Genomic DNA, 21,756 nt, shown 5'->3' with positions numbered 1-21,756 from the left:
ACATGGCATCAACATAAACATGATACAGCTAGAACAATATGAACCTGGCATGACCATATGAATCTGACGATACTAGCATGCAACATGATGACACTATATGCACCACTTATTCTGCTCGGGCTACCTCGTAACCAACACATGCATCACTTACCAACCTCGGACATCACACGATCATCTCAGGATCAAATCAAGCTTGGTATAAACAATACCGTAGTAATCATTAAATGACCACAAGGAGCTTGATTTTTACCCACGATTCTCGCACAACATCACGAATATACACAACTCGGTATTCTCGTGATCCTTACGACGATCACAACCACGACCAATAAATGGCCCGTGATCCTTACGGCGATCACAACCACGACCAACATCTAGTCCAACTCAACACGATGGCCTTTCCGCCACCAACACTTCATACTTAGTGTGCAAAATTCATTAAATGTTGACCCATGGTGTACCCTACTTTCGAGCGTGTCCGTAACCGTGGACTCGGCTATCGATAGATTAATACACTCTACAGAGGTAGCGCACTGGACCCACACTACGGAACCCATGGCCTCGCACTCCCATTCGGGTGGACCAACGGCATTCCGACAAAACCACTCCATTGCCATGACACTCTCCCGGCCTCTCCGACTCAGTCCCCATCGGGCTAGTCCTGGGTGCCCCGTGTCTACCTCAAGACACATCGACCACCGTCGTGGCCACAATCCACTCTGGGACCCGGATCCAAAAACTTAACAACGGGCACACAAGGTTATGCCTGCTTACTGGGCCAGGGTATAGCACGCCCATAACCTTCCCTAGATGGAGGCACCGACCAGAGGCATGACAATGAAACGAATAAAGGCCGTCCCATACCGGCAAATGTGGTTGCACTGGGAAAGACTCGATTCAGCGCCACCATGACCCGGTCAACAACATATTCAAGTTGAGTTATTATCAGGTTCAACTTAAAATGAAAATAACCGGTGTCATAATGCCTTGACATGCTGCATCACCAACATACTTCTCCGAAGCATAGCATGACCACTAGCATCAACAATAAAATATCATGCAAGAACATATCAGGAATGCCATCATGCAAGTATTTAACCAACTGGATGCAATGGAACATGCATAACAACGGTACTCGGGACAGACGACAGTCATGCACCGAAGACCATCACCAACATCAACATGTACTACTAGCAAGCATAAACATATGAAAGGAAATACTAGCAGGTAGACAACATAGCACAAAAGTGAACATGCGAATCTAAACATCACCGGAACAACGATAACCATGTTTTAAACAATCGAACATTTATTAAATATTCAAGTTGAAAACCATGGCTACTGCATGACTATCATGCAAGTGGGTATTGTGGCTTGCCTGGGGATGAATAAGGCATCGGGGAGAAGTGCGGTGAAGCCGCGGAAAGATTTGCCGGAAACAGTTCTCTCTCGGAGGGGCTGTTTAGGTGCAAGGGCAAAATAGTCATTTTCAGAATGTCAAACCATAATGAAAATGATACTAACAGAAAGGGCTCGACGAGACGAAGAAGTGAGCGTTGGATTCACCTCATTTGGAGTTACGGTTGCGGAGTTATGAGGTGTAGAAGATCAGGGACCAATCTGTGATTTTTTTAATCACCAACGGGTCCCTGAGTGGATAAGGCTGAGGCGTAAAATCAGAAATACGCTTTCATGTAACAGAAACGAATTTTGGGAATACGTTTCCACTTATGCTGAGCTGGCAAGGGGTGGGGGCGATCGAGTCGTCTCCTTCCTCTCGCTCCTGTGCTCCCGTGAGCAGAGGAGAGGAAGTAGGGGAGGGGGCGGCGCTGGGGCGGCCGGCCCAGGCCAGCTCCGGCCAGGGCGCGGGCACCGGCGGGCGCGGCCCGGCGTGGCGTGTCCGTCCAGGGGGTCAGCCGGCCCCGGGGAGGAGAGGAGGACGTGGGGCGGAGGAGGACCGAGGGGAGGCAGAGGACGATGGGCGGCGGTGGTCTTTGGCGATGCGGCCGCTCCGGCGAGGGCTGATGTGGTAGGGCGACTCGGGGGAGTGTGGGGGACCTCTTGGAGAGCTTGGTAGGAGGAGAGGAGGCTCGAGCTCGCCGGAACCAAGGAGGAACCGCAGCGGCCGAGGCGAACTCCGACGAAAAGAGGAGGGGGCCGAGGACTCCGGGGGTCGGGAAAGGCGTGGGAGGGATGGATGAGCTGCGGAGGAGTTCGGGGGTCCTTATATAGGCGTGGAGGAGGGCTCTAGAGCTCACGGACGAGCTCCCGACCAAGCTTTAATGGCGGGCAGAGGCTGGACGTGGCACGGGCGTGGAGCTAGCGACTCATTTATGGCGAACAGCGACGAGGCAGAGGCACAGGGTGATGCAGAGGCTCACGGGGCAGCTACTAGACATGAATGGAGGTCGAGACAAGGAGGGAGCCGACGAGAACAGGTGCGGGAAGAAGCCAGAGCGCGCAATCTGCATGACGCAAGCATGATCACCACGCGCATTGGTGCAAATAGCTCGTTTTGACCAGGACGACCATGTCCAGTGGATTAAACCTAGTGACATTAGTATAATTGAGGAAATCAATCATTCCAGGGGCAAAGAAGTGATTTGCACTTAGCTCCCAAGCAAATCAGCAGCCAAGTGTTTGTGCTGTGCAGTGGCGAGACCAGCTAGGTAACTTAGTAAATAGTTTGTCTGGTGATGATCAAACACTAAGGTGAGTAATATCACCAGAAATCAGCTTAATAGGAGGAGTTTAGAGTGTGGTTGCTGTAGAAAGTGCCATAATGGCCAGAAATGAGAATTTGGATGATGCACTCACATAGTTGCATCGATTGATCTGAAAATGGTTATGGCCCAATTATTTGAAGATATTAAGATGCCCACGGAGTTTCATGCCATTTGGATGAATCAAAATAGCACTTTCTTCAGAAAGATTTATTCTGACCAGAAACTTGGAAAAATTCCATAGGGCAAATGGTCAAAGGGATTGAGCCACAACTTGGTGGAGGAAAGTTATATGGATACTAAAAGGTCTTGAAACATTTACAGCCATAATGGAGCAAGATAAAATATACTTGCTTCACAAACTGAAATTTTGGGCATAAACAAAGATTTGAAGCTGTGCTCACATGGAGGCATTACATGAGCTCAACTTAGGTGGAGGGCTATGCTATGAAGTATGAAGGACCATGCAAAATTGCAACTCATTTGGATATGCCTAGCTTGCACCTCCTTCACAAAGTTTCTTTCTGGACAGAAACTTTGGAAAATCATAATTAAATAATTACTAGGAAAATGAGGTTGCATTTTGGCATGTGGCAATTGTATGGACATGAAAAGATGTCCAAGGAGTTTGAGGTCAATTGGGCAAAGAAAATGGCACTTGCTTCACAATGTGCCATTTAGGGCAGAATAGGAAATGAATTATTGGAGGATTATTTTTGAACATGGTAATGAAAGGTTTTGCCATAATTGAGCAAGATATGACCCAAACAATTTATGAGAATTATTTGGGAATTTAGGAGTGATGGAAATATAGGTTGCTTCACAACCTAGGGCAATTTGAGCTATTCCTTTAGTAGAAAAAGGAATATTCCCAATAAAAAGAATATTGGGATCTGGGCTAGGATGAAAATGACAGGGTCTAGGGAAGGATTTGGGAATGACAAGCCACTCTGGAAACAAAGAAGAGGGCATCCTCTTCAGTTTCCAGACCACAAAGCCACGGAAAAAGAAAACTCAGGCAAAAACCTCGAAGAAACAAAAGAAAAGAAAGGGCCAAAAATCAGGCTGTCACAGTCTGGTCACTTGGAGATGAAGGAATTCTGGAGCATGTAATATCAAATCAATCTGAGGATGCAAGACAATGGCTTTTTTGGCTGTTTGATACGCTCCCACGACACGACCTAGCCCGTGTGCTTATTACGATGTGGTCTATTTGGTGGTCTAGGAGGAAAGCCATCCATGACAATGAGTTTCAGAGCCCTTTATCTATGATGAGTTTCATCAACCGCTACCTGCTGGACTTGGAGATCACCGCTACTTCATTATCAAGGTTTACTGTAGTTGCACCGCTGCGTCCGAGGCAACGCGGATGGCTTCCCCCAGCAGAAACAGAGGTAAAAATAAACGTGGATGAAGGCTTATCCCGAAACGGCGACAAAGGTGCAACAACAACTATTTGCAGAGACAGTACTGGATGTTTCCTTGGAGCATCAACTGTCATTTTTGACGGGCTCTCTGACCCAGCCAGCTTGGAAGCATGGGCATGCAATGAGGCTTTGGTCGTGGGCCAGGATCTACACATCCAGCGACTACTAATCGCCTCTGATTGCGCGGAAGTAATCACAAACATCAGCAGAGGTACAACTGCAGTTTATGCGCCAATTCTGAATGAAATATCAATTCGCAGGAGTGAATTTGAGCATGTTATCTTCCGTTACGAACCAAGGGAATGTAATAGTGAGGCTCATAGTTTAGCTAAGGTTGTGTGAACTCTTGACGTTGGTCGCCATGTGTGGCTAGGGACTGTCCTGGACATCATTTGTATTCCAAACATTTTGAATTTTGAATAAAGCCCTAGTTATACCTAAAAAAATGAGATTTTTTCCATTTTGTTTTCCATTCTTTTTCTTTTTGTCTTTTATTCTATGAACTAATTCGAGATTTAAAAAATGTCTCAAATTTAAAAAAATACGTGAATTTCGAAAATGCTCAAGAAATCATAAAATGTTAGTGGTTTCAAAAACAATATTCGTGGATTAAAAAAATGTTTGTGATTTTGAAAAAAATGTTCGCGTATTCAAGAAATGTTCATGAGTTTGAAAAATCTTCATGAATTAAAAAAATGTTCAAACAATAAAAAAATGACTACAAAAAAGTTACAATGAATCAGAAAATGTTGCTGATTCAAAAAAAGTTCATCGATTCACCTGAGGACCGAATAGGATCGTGCCTTGGACTACGCGCCAAGTCTTCAGAGGATTCCATCTTGAGTACTTCATGGGGCCTGCCGAATGTGGCCCATAAGTTGATTGTTTGGGGATCCTCGGCCCAGGCCATATTTGGGGTCCGACGAGGTTAGCACCCTCCTCTGTAGGACCCCATCAATCACTTCTTCATCACTAGTTTATGACCCCATGAACGCCTCCAACGTGTCTACTTTTTCAAACACTTTTGCTCTTGTTTTGAACTCTAGTTTGCATTATTTGAATAAAACTAACCCCGGAAGGCATTGTTTTCAACACAACTACCTTGTGTTATTTTTTTTGCAGAAATAAAAATTCTCGTAATTGGACGAAACTTTGCGACGAATTTTTATTGAATAAAAAAAATATTGGAGCAAAGAATTACCGGAGAGGGGCCACTATAAGGCCACAAGTCATGGGCGCCCTGTGACCTTGTGGGCCCCACGAGCGGCCGTCTGACCTAATTCCAAGCTTATAAGTACCGTCTTGTCGAGGAAAAAATCAAAGAAAAAAGTTTCATCGTGTTATACGATACGGAGCTGCCGCCACCTCCCGTTCTTCGTCGAGAGCCCTAATCTGGAGCTCGTTTGGGCTACGGAGAGAGGGATTTGTCGCCTTTGTCATCACCAATCCTTCTTCATCAACAATTCCATAATGCTCATTGTCGTAACTAAAAATGGCAGACCCCGGGTAGGGGGTCTATGACGCCTCGACTTAATTGTGCACTAATCATACACGCAAATACGCACGATCAAGATTAGAGACTCACAGGAATATGTAATAACACAACTCTAGGCACAAATTAAAGTCATACAAGCTTTATGTTACAAGCCAGGGGCCTCGAGGGCTTGAATACATAAGCTTGAGTACATAAGAGTCAGCGAAAGTAACAATATCTGAGTACATACATAAGTAAACAAGTTTGCCTTAAGAAGGCTAGCAAAACAATGACATCTCTATCGAAAAGGCGCAGGCCTCCTGCCCGGGAGCCATATATCTACTCCTAGTCGTCGGCGGTTCCACGTAGTAGTAGGCTCCGTCGGGGTAGTAGTAGTCGTCGGCGGGATCAGCTGGCTCCTGGACTCCGTCATCTGATTGCAACAATCGGGTATGGGGAAAAGAGGTAGCAAAGCAACCGTGATTACTCATCCAAAGTACTCGCAAGACTTACATTAGATGTATACTAAGTATGCATCAGTATCAAAGGAATGGGGCTATATCTTTGGACTGAACTGCATAAATGCCATAATAGAAGGGAATGCCTAGCCTATCGAAGACTATCATCTTGAAGCATCTTGTAGCATTAGAAGAGTGTAGATTAGAATAACATAAGTATTAAGTGTAATGTAATAACACCCATATATCCTTCCTTGACTCCCTGCGAAAAAGCAATCCCGGAGCCAACATATCCATTTAGTGTCTCCAGTATCCAGTTCTAGTTGTATAGATTGGGATACAACTCTGAGCGTCCGTTACCATGGACACGACTATTCGAATAGATATACTTCCCTGCAGGGGTGCACCAACTTACCCAACACACTCGATTAACTCCGGCTGGACATACTTTCCTGGGTCATGCCCGGCCTCGGCTGATCAACACGCCGTAGTCCTACCTAGGCTCTACAAAGAGGCCAACACACTGGTCTACATCCTAAATGCGAAGGGGTCATGGGCCAATCGTCATTTGTAATCCTGCACATTGTGAACGCGACCGAGCAGACCGACCCCCTAATACAAGCGCATGTGGTTCCCGTCCAACCGGGCGCGCGCCGCTAAACTGCTGACGTCTATGAGCTTTCAGAAGAATCGTATGATCCCGAGTGCTCATACTTATTCCCCCGTGGTGGTCAATGCGAGAAGGCCAGAGGCCTACTCAGATCACATATCCAAACCCGTTGGTGTCTTGGGAGCACGCGGAGACGATCGATGATCCACGACCTATGGACCCGTCGCCCCATCTCGCGGACTTACGGCAAGGGCCAAGAATGTCCGGCCGTGCCACGTAATTATCTCGCAGGTACCCTCATGGCCAACCCGACTCTAGTAACCCTCGCATGTACCCCTCGGGGCCGACCCGACTTCAGTAAATCTCGTGGGTACCCCTCGGAGCCAACCAGACTTCAACAAGGTTTTGAGGTAAAGTCAAAGTAACCGTCTGTCTATAACATAAAGAGGGAAATCCGAGGAATCACCCTCGATGGATTCCCACTCGATGTAATCGCTAATGTGAACTTGGAGGAATCACCCTCAAAGGGTTCACACTTGAGGTGTTGCACAACAGAGTCGTCATCGGGAGTGGTGAAGAAGGAATCACCCTTCAATCCACGACTGATTAGCTACACTACAAAGATATCATTAGGAGTGCGTTATGAGGTATCACCCTCGGCACTTGATAATACCTTTGTAGAGTCGTACAACTAAGGGGGTGTGCGGTGATGTGTCGGTCTCTGCACATCGATCACGTTGATCGAGTCATCTGGTAAAAAGCGGGGGCAACATGGACAAGGTGAGGGGTCATTGATGGATCACTACTCAACCTATACTAAGCATATAGGATAACAGGTAAGGTAACAATAGCAGGTTACAAATGCAGGCTATGCATCATAATAGGAGCTATCAAACAACAGTAGCAAAATCTAATGCAAGCATGAGAGAGAAGGAATGGGCGATATAGGAATTATCAAGGGGGTCTGCTTTCCTGGAAGCTCTGCTGCAAGTGGCTGAATGTCAGGGGTGTAGTCGTACCCGGGAGCAGCGTCGGTCTAAGGGTATGCCGGAGAGAAGAGGGGGAAGAAACAATAAATATAGAGCAAACAAATGCACCACGATGCATGACATGGCAATATGCCGTGCTAGGTTGACCTAACGCAGTGCTACATGTTACAGACAGAGCGGGAAAACATCTGGGAATGTTTTTCGGCGCTTGGCAGTTTCCGGACAGATGAAACAGAGGGGAAGGTTTCATGTTCATCATGTTAGAGGCATGTCACAGATGATTGGATAGCATATTCGGATTCGTTATATTTTTCTGAGCAATTTTCATATATAAATTATTTTCATTTGACTTACGGATTATTTTATATGAATTTTCTAAGATTTAATCATTTTCTGAAATTCCTGTAATTAAATTAATTCGAAAATATATTAAATACTAAGTGCTATGGGTACACAGAAGTGTACCCAGAGATGTGCTTCATAGGCTGACATGTGGGGACAGTCAAAGCCTAGTCAACACTCGTAGTTGACCGGTCAAACTGACAAGTGGGACCCCACTGTCAGTAACTCAGTTAAACTTAACAAGTTTTAATTTAACTCGGTAAGCTAATTAGTTAGTAGGGACCACCTGTCAGCGTCTAATTAAATTAAACTAATTAAATCAATTAAAATTTTAGTTAGTTAGGGGTGGCCCACATGTCAGTGGTTGTGTTGCTCAGTCAGCAAAGTTGACCGGGGTCAACGGGGTCAGCTGGGCCCCTAGGGCCCACTGGCAGTGACCCAGGGGTGGCCCCAGGCCAGCCACATCAGCGACGGCCGGCGTTTCACCACCGGAGACCAAACACACGGTGGTACGCACGGGAACGTGGTGGAAATTGGCTACAGTGGGCCGTTTGTGGTGCGGGGACTTGCATTCGAAAGCTAGGACTCGCCCGCGTTGAACGGTGGCAGTGGCGGGGGCTGAGATGGCCGGAGTTGGTTGGAGCAGTGACGACAGGCGGCAACACGTTCGTGCGAGCTCCATTTTGGGGCCGCGGTGCACGGTGGGGCGATCCGAGGGCATCTACGGGATCCCGGGAAGTCCAGGAACTTGAGGCAAAGCTCGGTTGCGAGCTTTGCGAGCGGCGGTGACGGTGGCAACACGAACGGCAGCGACCAGCGCTCGGCTTCGGCGGGAGCTAGCTACAGGCAAGTAAGGGATGCGCGAGGAGAGGGGAAAGAAGCCGGAGCTCACCTCAGAGGCACACGGTGGCCCGGTGGGTGACTAGGAGCAGCGGCGGCGGCGAATTCGTCGGAGTTACCCGCGAGTCAGAGGAAGGAGATGACGGTGCTGGAGGCGAAGCAGGGGGCTCTCGGCTCCAATGGGTGGCTCCAGCGGGCGTAGAGAAGCTCAGCAGAGCCCCTAGACGTGTTGGCGAGGCGCGGGGACGACGGTGGTCACGGTTACGCGACGGCCATGGCCATGTGGGGGCGCTCGGGCAAGGGCGGATCTAACGAGGAGAGCGCGAGGGGGAAGTGGAGGGAGCTAGGATTCCAGGGGGCGCGGGACGACCTTATCCGCATGTTTGGCTTAGCGGATGGCCGCCACGGCAACGGTCGAGGCCGTGGCAGCATGGATGTTGGCCATGGACCCCTGCCCCTGTAGCGAGGAAGAAGACAACGGGGAGGGGGCAGGCTGGGCCGCCTGGGCCGCCATTGTGCACTTGGCTTAGTGCATAGTGGGCCCATTCTTCTTTCTTTTTATTTTTAGTTTTCCTTATTTCAGTTTTCTTTTCATATTATGTTTTGCATTTTCTTTAGCCACTATTTGACTTTTGTAAAATATGGGATTTGGCTCAATAAATTTAATGCCATATTTGGCACTGCTATAAAATGGTTGGGGTAATATTTGAAAATATTTTGGAATTTTTATAAATTAGAAAAAACATTTTTAATAATGATTGCCCTTATTTTAATTGTTTTAGGGCATTTAAATATTTTGTAAAATGTTGGTTTCTTCGAGACAGTTACCCAGTGATTATTTGCAATATTATGAACATTTTTGTCCTAGTGTTTGGTGAAATAATTTCTGGACTTTATATTTTAAATTTGAATTTGAATTCATAGGTGGAATTCTAAATGAGATATGAACTCATAGCTGATCAAGCACCGTTAAGCAAAATGGCTTAGCATAATCAGAGAGGGTTATTGTAGCTTAATACATGGTGGTGTTACAGGGTCCTGAGCTGTAGATCTCGGATCTATGGGTAACAGGGAACGAAGGAGACAATATTTACCCAGGTTTGGGCCCTCTCGAAGAGGTAATACTCTACGTCTTGCTCTGATTGTATTGATGATTGATGTTGTTTTTATGGCATCAAGAAAACTTCAGCACTACTTTCAAGAGTTCTCGGTGACTATAGCATCCGAAGTATCCCTAAGCGACATAATTAACAGTAGGGATTCTACAGGACGCATCGCCAAGTGGGCCATAGAGGTCCTACACTTTGAAATAACATACCGGCTGCATCGAGCTATTAAATCTCAGGTACTGGCAGATTTCGTGGTTGCATGTACAGAGGGCGAGCTCCCTAGATAGTACAACACATATTTAGATTGGACCATGTACTTTGATGGTTCAAAAATGCCTGCGCGGCTAGGGGCTGGAGTAGTGCTCACATCACTGACAGGTGACAACGTCCGGTACTATTGGAAATGTGCCCTAGAGGCAATAATAAAGTGGTTATTATTATATTTCCTTAATCATGATAAAGGTTTATTAGTCATGCTATAATTGTATTGATCGGAAACATAACTACATGTGTGAATACATAAACAAATACCAAGTCCCTAGTAAGCCTCTACTAGACTAGCTCGTTGATCAAAAGATGGTTAAGGTTTCCTGACCAAAGACATGAGTTGTCGTTTGATAACGGGATCACATCATTTGGAGAATGATGTCATGGACAAGACCCATCTGTTAGCATAGCATGCATATGATCGTTCAGTTTATTGCTACTGCTTTCTTAATGCCAAATGCATGTTCCTTCAACCATGAGATCATGCAACTCCCGGACTCTAGAGGAATGCCTTGTGTGTATCAAACGTCACTTCGTAACTGGGTGATCACAAAGGTGCTCTACAGGTATCTCCAAAGGTGTCTGTTGAGTTGGCATGAATCAAGAATGGAATTTGTCATTGTATAAAAATCTAACCTTTTCCCAATTTTAGTTGTGGGCAGATTTTAGCAACTTAGCACAAGTCAAGCAATCAACCTACACATGCAATTCTAAGAGTGTAGCAGCAGAAAGTAAAACATTGCATATGAAGGTAAAGGGAAGGGTTTGCAGAGTGCAAACGCAGTGATGACATGGAGATTTTTGGTGTGGTTGCGATAGGTGGTGCTATCGTACGTCCACGTTGATGGAGATTTCAGCCCACGAAGGGTAACGACTACGCAAGTCCATGGAGGGCTCCACCCACGAAGGGTCCACGAAGAAGCAACCTTGTCTATCCCACCATGGCCAGCGCTCACGAAGGACTTGCCCCACTCGGGTAGATCTTCATGAAGTAGGCGATCTCCTTGCCCTTACAAACTTCTTGGTTCAACTCCACAATCTTGTTAGAGGCTCCCAAGCAACACCTAACCAATCTAGGAGACACCACTCTCCAAAAGGTAATAGATGTTGTGTTGATGATGAACTCCTTGCTCTTGTGCTTCAAGTGATAGTCTCCCCAACACTCACTACAAAAAAAGACACATCCGTGACATTTTGGGCCGAATGAATTTTTTTTCTGTCATACTTATGACACTTCTATGACGATAATTGTGGCAAAACCCGGTATCATCATAGATGTGGTGGGCTCCTACTTCTATGACAAAAAATCATGAGAGAAAATGGGCTTTTTGTCCTGGGCGGGCCGGAGACGCAGATGCATGACATTCTTAGGGCCGTCCATGACGGAAAAAACCGTGGTAGAAGCGAGGGCGAGGAAAATTTTGGGGAGTTCCTGGTTACGGTGGGTGGTCGGGGCCCGAGCGATGCGCGTTTCTCTTGTACACGTACGCGCGTGTGTGCGAGGCGTTGGGATCTAACTGAACCCGAGCGATTGCACTAGCTACGTTACTGAACCCGAGTGATTCCTTCGCTACTGCTGCTAACTGAAGCCGATCGAACGCCCTGCTACCTCCTTCCCTTGATGAATAGTGAGCATTGTTGGGGGGTTTGGATGAACAGTTCCCGGTGGGGGTGGATGAACAGGACCCCGTGGTGTTGCCTCTGGATGAACAGGACCCCGATCGAGCCGGTTGGGGCTGGATGAATAGGACCCCGTGGAGGGCTGGATGAACATGACGAACCCGTGGAGGGCTGGATGAACAGTAGCCGGTGGAGGGCTGGATGAACAGTAGCCCGTGGAGGGGTGGTTGAACAGTAGCCCATGGAGAGGGCTGGTTGAACAGTAGCCGGTGGACTAGCGTGGGGTGGAGGCTGGATGAACAGGAGCCCGTGGATGAACAATCGCAGGTGGAGGCTGGAGGAGGTCGATGGTGGATGAACAGTAGCCCGTGGAGGCTGGAGGAAGTCGACGGTGGAGATGAACAATATCCCGTGGAGACCCGTTTTGCGGTACGCCACACCCCTCCCGATGAACAGGACCCCCGTTTCGACTGTAGCGCTCCAACACAAGTCCATTTCCTCTGTTTTGCGGTACGCCACACCCCTCGCGATCAACAGGACCCTGTTTTGACCGTAGGAGGTCCAACAGAAGTCCGTTTCCTCCGTTTTGCGGTACGCCAGACCCTCCCGATGAACAGGATCCCGTTTCAAATGTGGCCAGTCGAACACAAGGTCGTTTCCTCCGTTCTACGGTACGCTGATGACCCACAAGTGTTGGGGATCTATCGTAGTCCTTTCGATAAGTAAGAGTGTCGAACCCAACGAGGAGCAGAAGGAAATGACAAGCGGTTTTCCGTAAGGTATTCTCTGCAATCACTGAAATTGTAGATGATAGATAGTTTTGTGAGAAGGTAATTTGTAACGGGTAACAAGCAATGAAAGTAAATAAAGTACAACAAGGTGGCCCAATCCTTTTTGTAGCAAAGGACAAGCCTGGACAATTTCTTATAATGAGAAAAGCGCTCCAGAGGACACATGGGAATTATCGTCAAGCTAGTTTCATCACGCTCATATGATTCGCGTTCGGTACTTTGATAATTTGATATGTGGGTGGACCGGCGCTTGGGTACTGACCTTACTTGGACAAGCATCCCACTTATGATTAACCCCTATTGCAAGCATCCGCAACTACAAAATAAGTATTAAGGTAAACCTAACCATATCATGAAACTAGTGGATCCAAATCAGCCCCTTACGAAGCAACGCATAAACTAGGGTTTAAGCTTCTGTCACTCTAGCAACCCATCATCTACTTATTACTTCCCAATGCCTTCCTCTAGGCCCAAATAATGGTGAAGTGTCATGTAGTCGACGTTCACATAACACCACTAGAGGAGAGACAACATACATCTCATCAAAATATCGAACGAATACCAAATTCACATGACTACTAATAGCAAGACTTCACCCATGTCCTCAGGAACAAACATAACTACTCACAAAGCATATTCATGTTCATGATCAGAGGAGTAATAATATGCATTAAGGATCTGAACATATGATCTTCCACCAAATAAACCAACTAGCATCAACTACAAGGAGTAATCAACACTACTAGCAACCCACAGGTACCAATTTGTGGTTTTGATACAAGATTGGATACAAGAGATGAACTAGGGTTTTGAGAGGAGATGGTGCTGGTGAAGATGTTGATGGAGATTGACCCCCTCCCGATGAGAGGATCGTTGGTGATGACGATGGTGATGATTTCCCCCTCCCGGAGGAAAGTTTCCCCGGTAGAATAGCTCTGCCGGAGCTCTAGATTGGTTCCGCCAAGGTTCCGCCTCGTGGCGGCGGAGTTTCGTCCCGTAAGCTTGCTTATGATTTTTTCCATGGTAAAAGCCTTCATATAGAAGAAGAGAGGCACCGGAGGGCCACCAGGGGGCCCAGGAGACAGGGGGCGCGCCTAGTAAGGGTGGGCGCGCCCCCACCCTCCTGGCCAGGGTGTGGGCCCCCTCTGGTATTTTCTTTGCTCAGTAATTCTTATAAATTCCAAAAATAACTTTCGTGGGGTTTCAGGACTTTTGGAGATGTGCAGAATAGGTTTCCAATATTTTCTCCTTTTTGAAGGAAATATGCCCTAGGGGCAATAATAAAGTTTTTATTTATTTCCTTATATCATGATAAATGTTTATTATTCATGCTAGAATTGTATTAACCGGAAACATAATACTTGTGTGAATACATAGACAAAAAAAGTGTCACTAGTATGCCTCTACTTGACTAGCTCGTTGATCAAAGATGGTTATGTTTCCTGGCCATTGACATGAGTTGTCATTTGATTAACGGGATCACATCATTAGGAGAATGATGTGATTGACTTGACCCATTTCGTTAGCTTAGCACTTGATCGTTTAGTATGTTGCTATTGTTTTCTTCATGACTTATACATGTTCCTATGACTATGAGATTATGCAACTCCCGTTTACTGGAGGAACACTTTGTGTGCTACCAAACGTCACAACGTAACTGGGTGATTATAAAGGTGCTCTACAGGTGTCTCCGAAGGTACTTGTTGGGTTGGCGTATTTCGAGATTAGGATTTGTCACTCCGATTGTCCGAGAGGTATCTCCAGGCCCTCTCGGTAATGCACATCACTTAAGCCTTGCAAGCATTGCAACTAATCAGTTTGTTGCGAGATGATGTATTACGGAACGAGTAAAGAGACTTGCCGGAAACGAGATTGAACTAGGTATTGAGATACCGACGATCGAATCCGGGCAAGTAACATACCGATGACAAAGGGAACAACGTATATTGTTATGCGGTCTGACCGATAAAGATCTTCGTAGAATATGTGGGAGCCAATATGAGCATCCAGGTTCCGCTATTGGTTATTGACTGGAGACGTGTCTCGGTCATGTCTACATAGTTCTCGAACCCGTAGGGTCCGCACGCTTAACGTTTCGATGATAGTTATATTATGAGTTTATATGTTTTGATGTATCGAAGGTTGTTTGGAGTCCCGGATGTGATCACGGACATGACGAGGAGTCTCGAAATGGTCGAGACATAAAGATTGATATATTGGAAGCCTATGTTTGGATATCAGAAGTGTTCCGGGTGAAATCGGGATTTTACGGGAGTACCGGGAGGTTACCGGAACCCCCCGGCAACATAATGGGCCTTAGTGGGCCTAGGTGGAAGAGAGGAGAGGCGGCTAGGGCTGGGCCGCACGCCCCTCCCCCTAGTCCGAATAGGACAAGGAGAAAGGGGCGGCGCCCCCCTTCCTTCTTCTCCCTCTCCTCTTTCCCCCCTCCCAAGTCCTAATCCAACTAGGAAAAGGGGGGGAGTCCTACTCCCGGTGGGAGTAGGACTCCTCCTGGCGCGCAACAAGTGGGGCCGCATCTCCCCCCTTTTGATCCTATATATACGGGGGCAGGGGGGCACCCCATAGACACAACAATTGATCATTGATCTCTTAGCCGTGTGCGGTGCCCCCCTCCACCATATTACACCTCGATAATATCGTAGCGGTGCTTAGGCGAAGCCCTGCGTCGGTAGAACATCATCATCGTCACCACGCCGTCGTGCTGACGAAACTCTCCCTCAACACTCGGCTGGATCGGAGTTCGAGGGACATCATCGAGCTGAACGTGTGCTGAACTCGGAGGTGCATTGCGTTCGGTACTTGATCGGTCGGACCGTGAAGACGTACGACTACATCAACCGTGTTGTGTTAACGCTTCCGCTTTCGGTCTACAAGGGTATGTGGACAACACTCTCCCCTCTCGTTGCTATGCATCACCATGATCTTGCGTGTGCGTAGGAATTTTTTTGAAATTACTACGTTCCCCAACAGTGGCATCCGAGCCTGGTTTTATGCGTAGATGTCATATGCACGAGTAGAACACAAGTGAGTTGTGGGCGATATAAGTCATACTGCTTACCAGCATGTCATACTTTGGTTCGGCGGTATTGTTGGATGAAGCGGCCCGGACCGACATTACGCTTACGCTTACGCAGGACTGGTTCTTCCGACGTGCTTTGCACAGGGGTGGCTGGCGGATGTCAGTTTCTCCAACTTTAGTTGAACTGAGTGTGGCTATGCCCGGTCCTTGCGAAGGTTAAAACAACACCAACTTGACAAACTATCGTTGTGGTTTTGATGCGTAGGTAAGAAAGGTTCTTGCTAAGCCCAGTAGCAGCCACGTAAAACTTGCAACAACAAAGTAGAGGACGTCTAACTTGTTTTTGCAGGGCATGTTGTGATGTGATATGGTCAAGACATGATGCTAAATTTTATTGTATGAGATGATCATGTTTTGTAACCGAGTTATCGGCAACTAGCAGGAGCCATATGGTTGTCGCTTTATTATATGCAATGCAATCGCCATGTAATTGTTTTACTTTATCACTAAGCGGTAGCGATAGTCGTAGAAGCAATAGTTGGCGAGACGACAACGATGCTACGACGGAGATCAAGGTGTCGCGCCGGTGACGATGGGGATCATGACGGTGCTTTGGAGATGGAGATCACAAGCACAAGATGATGGTGGCCATATCATATCAATTATATTGATTGCATGTGATGTTTATCTTTTATGCATCTTATCTTGCTTTGATTGACGGTAGCCTTATAAGATGATCTCTCACTAAATTTCAAGATAAAAGTGTTCTCCCTGAGTATGCACCGTTGCCAAAGTTCGTCGTGCCCAGACACCACGTGATGATCGGGTGTGATAAGCTCTACGTCCATCTACAACGGGTGCAAGCCAGTTTTGCACACGCAGAATACTCAGGTTAAACTTGACGAGCCTAGCATATGCAGATATGGCCTCGGAACACTAAGACCGAAAGGTCGAGCGTGAATCATATAGTAGATATGATCAACATAGTGATGTTCACCATTGAAAACTACTCCATTTCACGTGATGATCGGTTATGGTTTAGTTGATTTGGATCACGTGATCACTTAGATGATTAGAGGGATGTCTATCTAAGTGGGAGTTCTTAAGTAATATGATTAATTGAACTTAAATTTATCATGAACTTAGTACCTGATAGTATCTTGCTTGTCTATGTTAATTGTAGATAGATGGCCCGTGCTGTTGTTCCGTTGAATTTTAATGCGTTCCTTGAGAAAGCAAAGTTGAAAGATGATGGTAGCAATTACACGGACTGGGTCCGTAACTTGAGGATTATCCTCATTGCTGCACAGAAGAATTACGTCCTGGAAGCACCGCTGGGTGCCAGGCCTGCTGCAGGAGCAACACCAGATGTTATGAACGTCTGGCAGAGCAAAGCTGATGACTACTCGATAGTTTAGTGTGCCATGCTTTACGGCTTAGAACCGGGTCTTCAACGACGTTTTGAACGTCATGGAGCATATGAGATGTTCCAGGAGTTGAAGTTAATATTTCAAGCAAATGCCCGGATTGAGAGATATGAAGTCTCCAATAAGTTCTACAGCTGCAAGATGGAAGAGAATAGTTCTGTCAGTGAGCATATACTCGAAATGTCTGGGTATAACAATCACTTGATTCAACTGGGAGTTAATCTTCCGGATGATAGCGTCATTGACAGAATTCTTCAATCACTGCCACCAAGCTACAAGAGCTTCGTGATGAACTATAACATGCAAGGGATGGATAAGACGATTCCCGAGCTCTTCGCAATGCTAAAGGCTGCGAAAGTAGAAATCAAAAAGGAGCATCAAGTGTTGATGGTAAATAAGACCACTAGTTTCAAGAAAAAGGGCAAAGGGAAGAAGAAGGGGAACTTCAAGAAGAACAACAAGCAAGTTGCTGTTCAGGAGAAGAAACCCAAGTCTGGACCTAAGCCTGAGACTGAGTGCTTCTACTGCAAGCAGACTGGTCACTGGAAGCGGAACTGCCCCAAGTATTTGGCGGATAAGAAGGATGGCAAGGTGAACAAAGGTATATGTGATATACATGTTATTGATGTGTACCTTACTAGAGCTCGCAGTAGCACCTGGGTATTTGATACTGGTTCTGTTGCTAATATTTGCAACTCGAAACAGGGACTACAGATTAAGCGAACACTGGCCAAGGACGAGGTGACGATGCGTGTGGGAAACGGTTCCAAAGTCGATGTGATCGCCGTCGGCACGCTACCTCTACATCTACCTTCGGGATTAGTATTAGACCTAAATAATTGTTATTTGGTGCCAGCGTTGAGCATGAGCATTATATCTGGATCTTGTTTGATGCGAGACGGTTATTCATTTAAATCAGAGAATAATGGTTGTTCTATTTATATGAGTAATATCTTTTATGGTCATGCACCCTTGAAGAGTGGTCTATTTTTAATGAATCTCGATAGTAGTGATACACATATTCATAATGTTGAAGCCAAAAGATGCAGAGTTGATAATGATAGTGCAACTTATTTGTGGCACTGCCGTTTAGGTCATATCGGTGTAAAGCGCATGAAGAAACTACATACTGATGGACTTTTGGAATCACTTGATTATGAATCACTTGGTACTTGCGAACCGTGTCTCATGGGCAAGATGACTAAAACTCCGTTCTCCGGAACTATGGAGAGAGCAACAGATTTGTTGGAAATCATACATACAGATGTATGTGGTCCGATGAATATTGAGGCTCGTGGCGGATATCGTTATTTTTCTCACCTTCACAGATGATTTGAGCAGATATGGGTATATCTACTTAATGAAACATAAGTCTGAAACATTTGAAAAGTTCAAAGAATTTCAGAGTGAAGTTGAAAATCATCGTAACAAGAAAATAAAGTTTCTACGATCAGATCGTGGAGGAGAATATTTGAGTTACGAGTTTGGTCTACATTTGAAACAATGCGGAATAGTTTCGCAACTCACGCCACCCGGAACACCACAGCGTAATGGTGTGTCCGAACGTCGTAATCGTACTTTAATAGATATGGTGCGATCTATGATGTCTCTTACTGATTTACCGCTATCGTTTTGGGGTTATGCTTTAGAGACGGCTGCATTCACGTTAAATAGGGCACCATCGAAATCCATTGAGACGACACCTTATGAACTGTGGTTTGGCAAGAAACCAAAATTGTCGTTTCTTAAAGTTTGGGGCTGCGATGCTTATGTGAAGAAGCTTCAACCTGATAAGCTCGAACCTAAATCGGAAAAATGTGTCTTCATAGGATACCCAAAGGAGACTGTTCGGTACACCTTCTATCACAGATCCGAAGGCAAGACATTCGTTGCTAAGAATGGATCCTTTCTAGAGAAGGAGTTTCTCTCGAAAGAAGTGAGTGGGAGGAAAGTAGAACTTGATGAGGTAACTGTACCTGCTCCCTTATTGGAAAATAGTTCATCACAGAAACCAGTTCCTGTGACGCCTACACCAATTAGTGAGGAAGTTAATGATGATGATCATGAAACTTCAGATCAAGTTGTTACTAAACCTCGTAGGTCAACCAGGGTAAGATCCGCACCAGAGTGGTACGGTAATCCTGTTCTGGAGGTTATGTTACTAGACCATAACGAACCTACGAACTATGAAGAAGCGATGGTGAGCCCAGATTCCGCAAAATGGCTTGAGGCCTTGAAATCCGAGATGGGATCCATGTATGAGAACAAGGTATGGACTTTGGTTGACTTGCCCGATGATCGGCAAGCCATTGAAAATAAATGGATCTTCAAGAAGAAGACTGACGCTGACGGTAATGTTACTGTCTATAAAGCTCGACTTGTTGCGAAAGGTTTTCGACAGGTTCAAGGGATTTACTACGATGAGACCTTCTCACCCATAGCGTTGCTTAAGTCTGTCCGAATCATGTTAGCAATTGCCGCATTTTATGATTATGAAATTTGGCAAATGGATGTCAAAACTGCATTCCTGAATGGATTTCTGGAAGAAGAGTTGTATATGATGCAACTAGAAGGTTTTGTCTATCCAAAGGGAGCTAACAAAGTGTGCAAGCTCCAACGATCCATTTATGGACTGGTGCAAGCCTCTCAGAGTTGGAATAAACGCTTTGATAGTGTGATCAAAGCATTTGGTTTTGTACAGACTTTTGGAGAAGACCGTATTTACAAGAAAGTGAGTGGGAGCTCTGTAGCATTTCTGATATTATATGTGGATGACATATTGCTGATTGGAAATGATATAGAATTTCTGGATAGCATAAAGGGATACTTGAATAAGAGTTTTTCCATGAAAGACCTCGGTGAAGCTGCGTATATATTGGGCATCAAGATCTATAGAGATAGATCAAGACGCTTAATTGGACTTTCACAAAGCACATACCTTGACAAAGTTTTGAAAAAGTTCAAAATGGATCAAGCAAAGAAAGGGTTCTTGCCTGTGTTACAAGGTGTGAAGTTGAGTAAGACTCAATGCTCGACCACTGCAGAAGATAGAGAGAAGATGAAAGATGTTCCCTATGCTTCAGCCATAGGCTCTATCATGTATGCAATGCTGTGTACCAGACCTGATGTGTGGCTTGCTATAAGTCTGGCAGGAAGGTACCAAAGTAATCCAGGAGTGGATCACTGGACAGCGGTCAAGAACATCCTGAAATACCTGAAAAGGACTAAGGATATGTTTCTCGTTTATGGAGGTGACAAAGAGCTTATCGTAAATGGTTACGTTGATGCAAGCTTTGACACTGATCCGGACGATTCTAAATCGCAAACCGGATACGTGTTTACATTGAACGGTGGAGCTGTCAGTTGGTGCAGTTCTAAACAAAGTGTCGTGGCGGGATCTACGTGTGAAGCGGAGTACATAGCTGCTTCAGAAGCAGCAAATGAAGGAGTCTGGATGAAGGAGTTCATATCCGATCTAGGTGTCATACCTAGTGCATCGGGTCCGATGAAATTCTTTTGTGACAATACTGATGCAATTGCCTTAGCAAAGGAATCCAGATTTCATAAGAGAACCAAGCACATCAAAAGACGCTTCAATTCCATCCGGGATTTAGTCCAGGTGGGAGACATAGAAATGTGCAAGATACATACAGATTTGAATGTTGCAGGCCCGTTGACTAAGCCTCTTCCATGAGCAAAACATGATCAGCACCAAGGCTCCATGGGCGTAAGAATCATTACTGTGTAATCTAGATTATTGACTCTAGTGCAAGTGGGAGACTGAAGGAAATATGCCCTAGAGGAAATAATAAAGTTATTATTTATTTCCTTATATCATGATAAATGTTTATTATTCATCTAGAATTGTATTAACCGAAAACATAATACTTGTGTGAATACATAGACAAAAAAAGTGTCACTAGTATGCCTCTACTTGACTAGCTCGTTGATCAAAGATGGTTATGTTTCCTGGCCATTGACATGAGTTGTCATTTGATTAACGGGATCACATCATTAGGAGAATGATGTGATTGACTTGACCCATTTCGTTAGCTTAGCACTTGATCGTTTAGTATGTTGCTATTGTTTTCTTCATGACTTATACATGTTCCTATGACTATGAGATTATGCAACTCCCGTTTACTGGAGGAACACTTTGTGTGCTACCAAACGTCACAACGTAACTGGGTGATTATAAAGGTGCTCTACAGGTGTCTCCGAAGGTACTTGTTGGGTTGGCGTATTTCGAGATTAGGATTTGTCACTCCGATTGTCCGAGAGGTATCTCCAGGCCCTCTCGGTAATGCACATCACTTAAGCCTTGCAAGCATTGCAACTAATCAGTTTGTTGCGAGATGATGAGGATCCGTAATAGGACTCTCATAGACTTGCCGGGAAATAGAAAATTTGGAATCGGCTTTTCTTTTGTGCTAAAAAAAACTTGAGGCTACGGAACGACTAAAGAGACTTGTCGGAAACGAGATTGAACTAGGTATTGAGATACCGACGATCGAATCTCGGGCAAGTAACATACCGATGACAAAGGGAACAACGTATATTGTTATGCGGTCTGACCGATAAAGATCTTTGTAGAATATGTGGGAGCCAATATGAGCATCCAGGTTCCGCTATTGGTTAT

This window comes from Aegilops tauschii, chromosome 4, assembly GCF_002575655.3.
Source record: "Aegilops tauschii subsp. strangulata cultivar AL8/78 chromosome 4, Aet v6.0, whole genome shotgun sequence".
NCBI classification, from domain to species: domain Eukaryota; kingdom Viridiplantae; phylum Streptophyta; class Magnoliopsida; order Poales; family Poaceae; genus Aegilops; species Aegilops tauschii.
The sequence above is the reverse complement of the archived record's forward strand: the minus strand, read 5'-3'. Positions refer to the sequence as shown.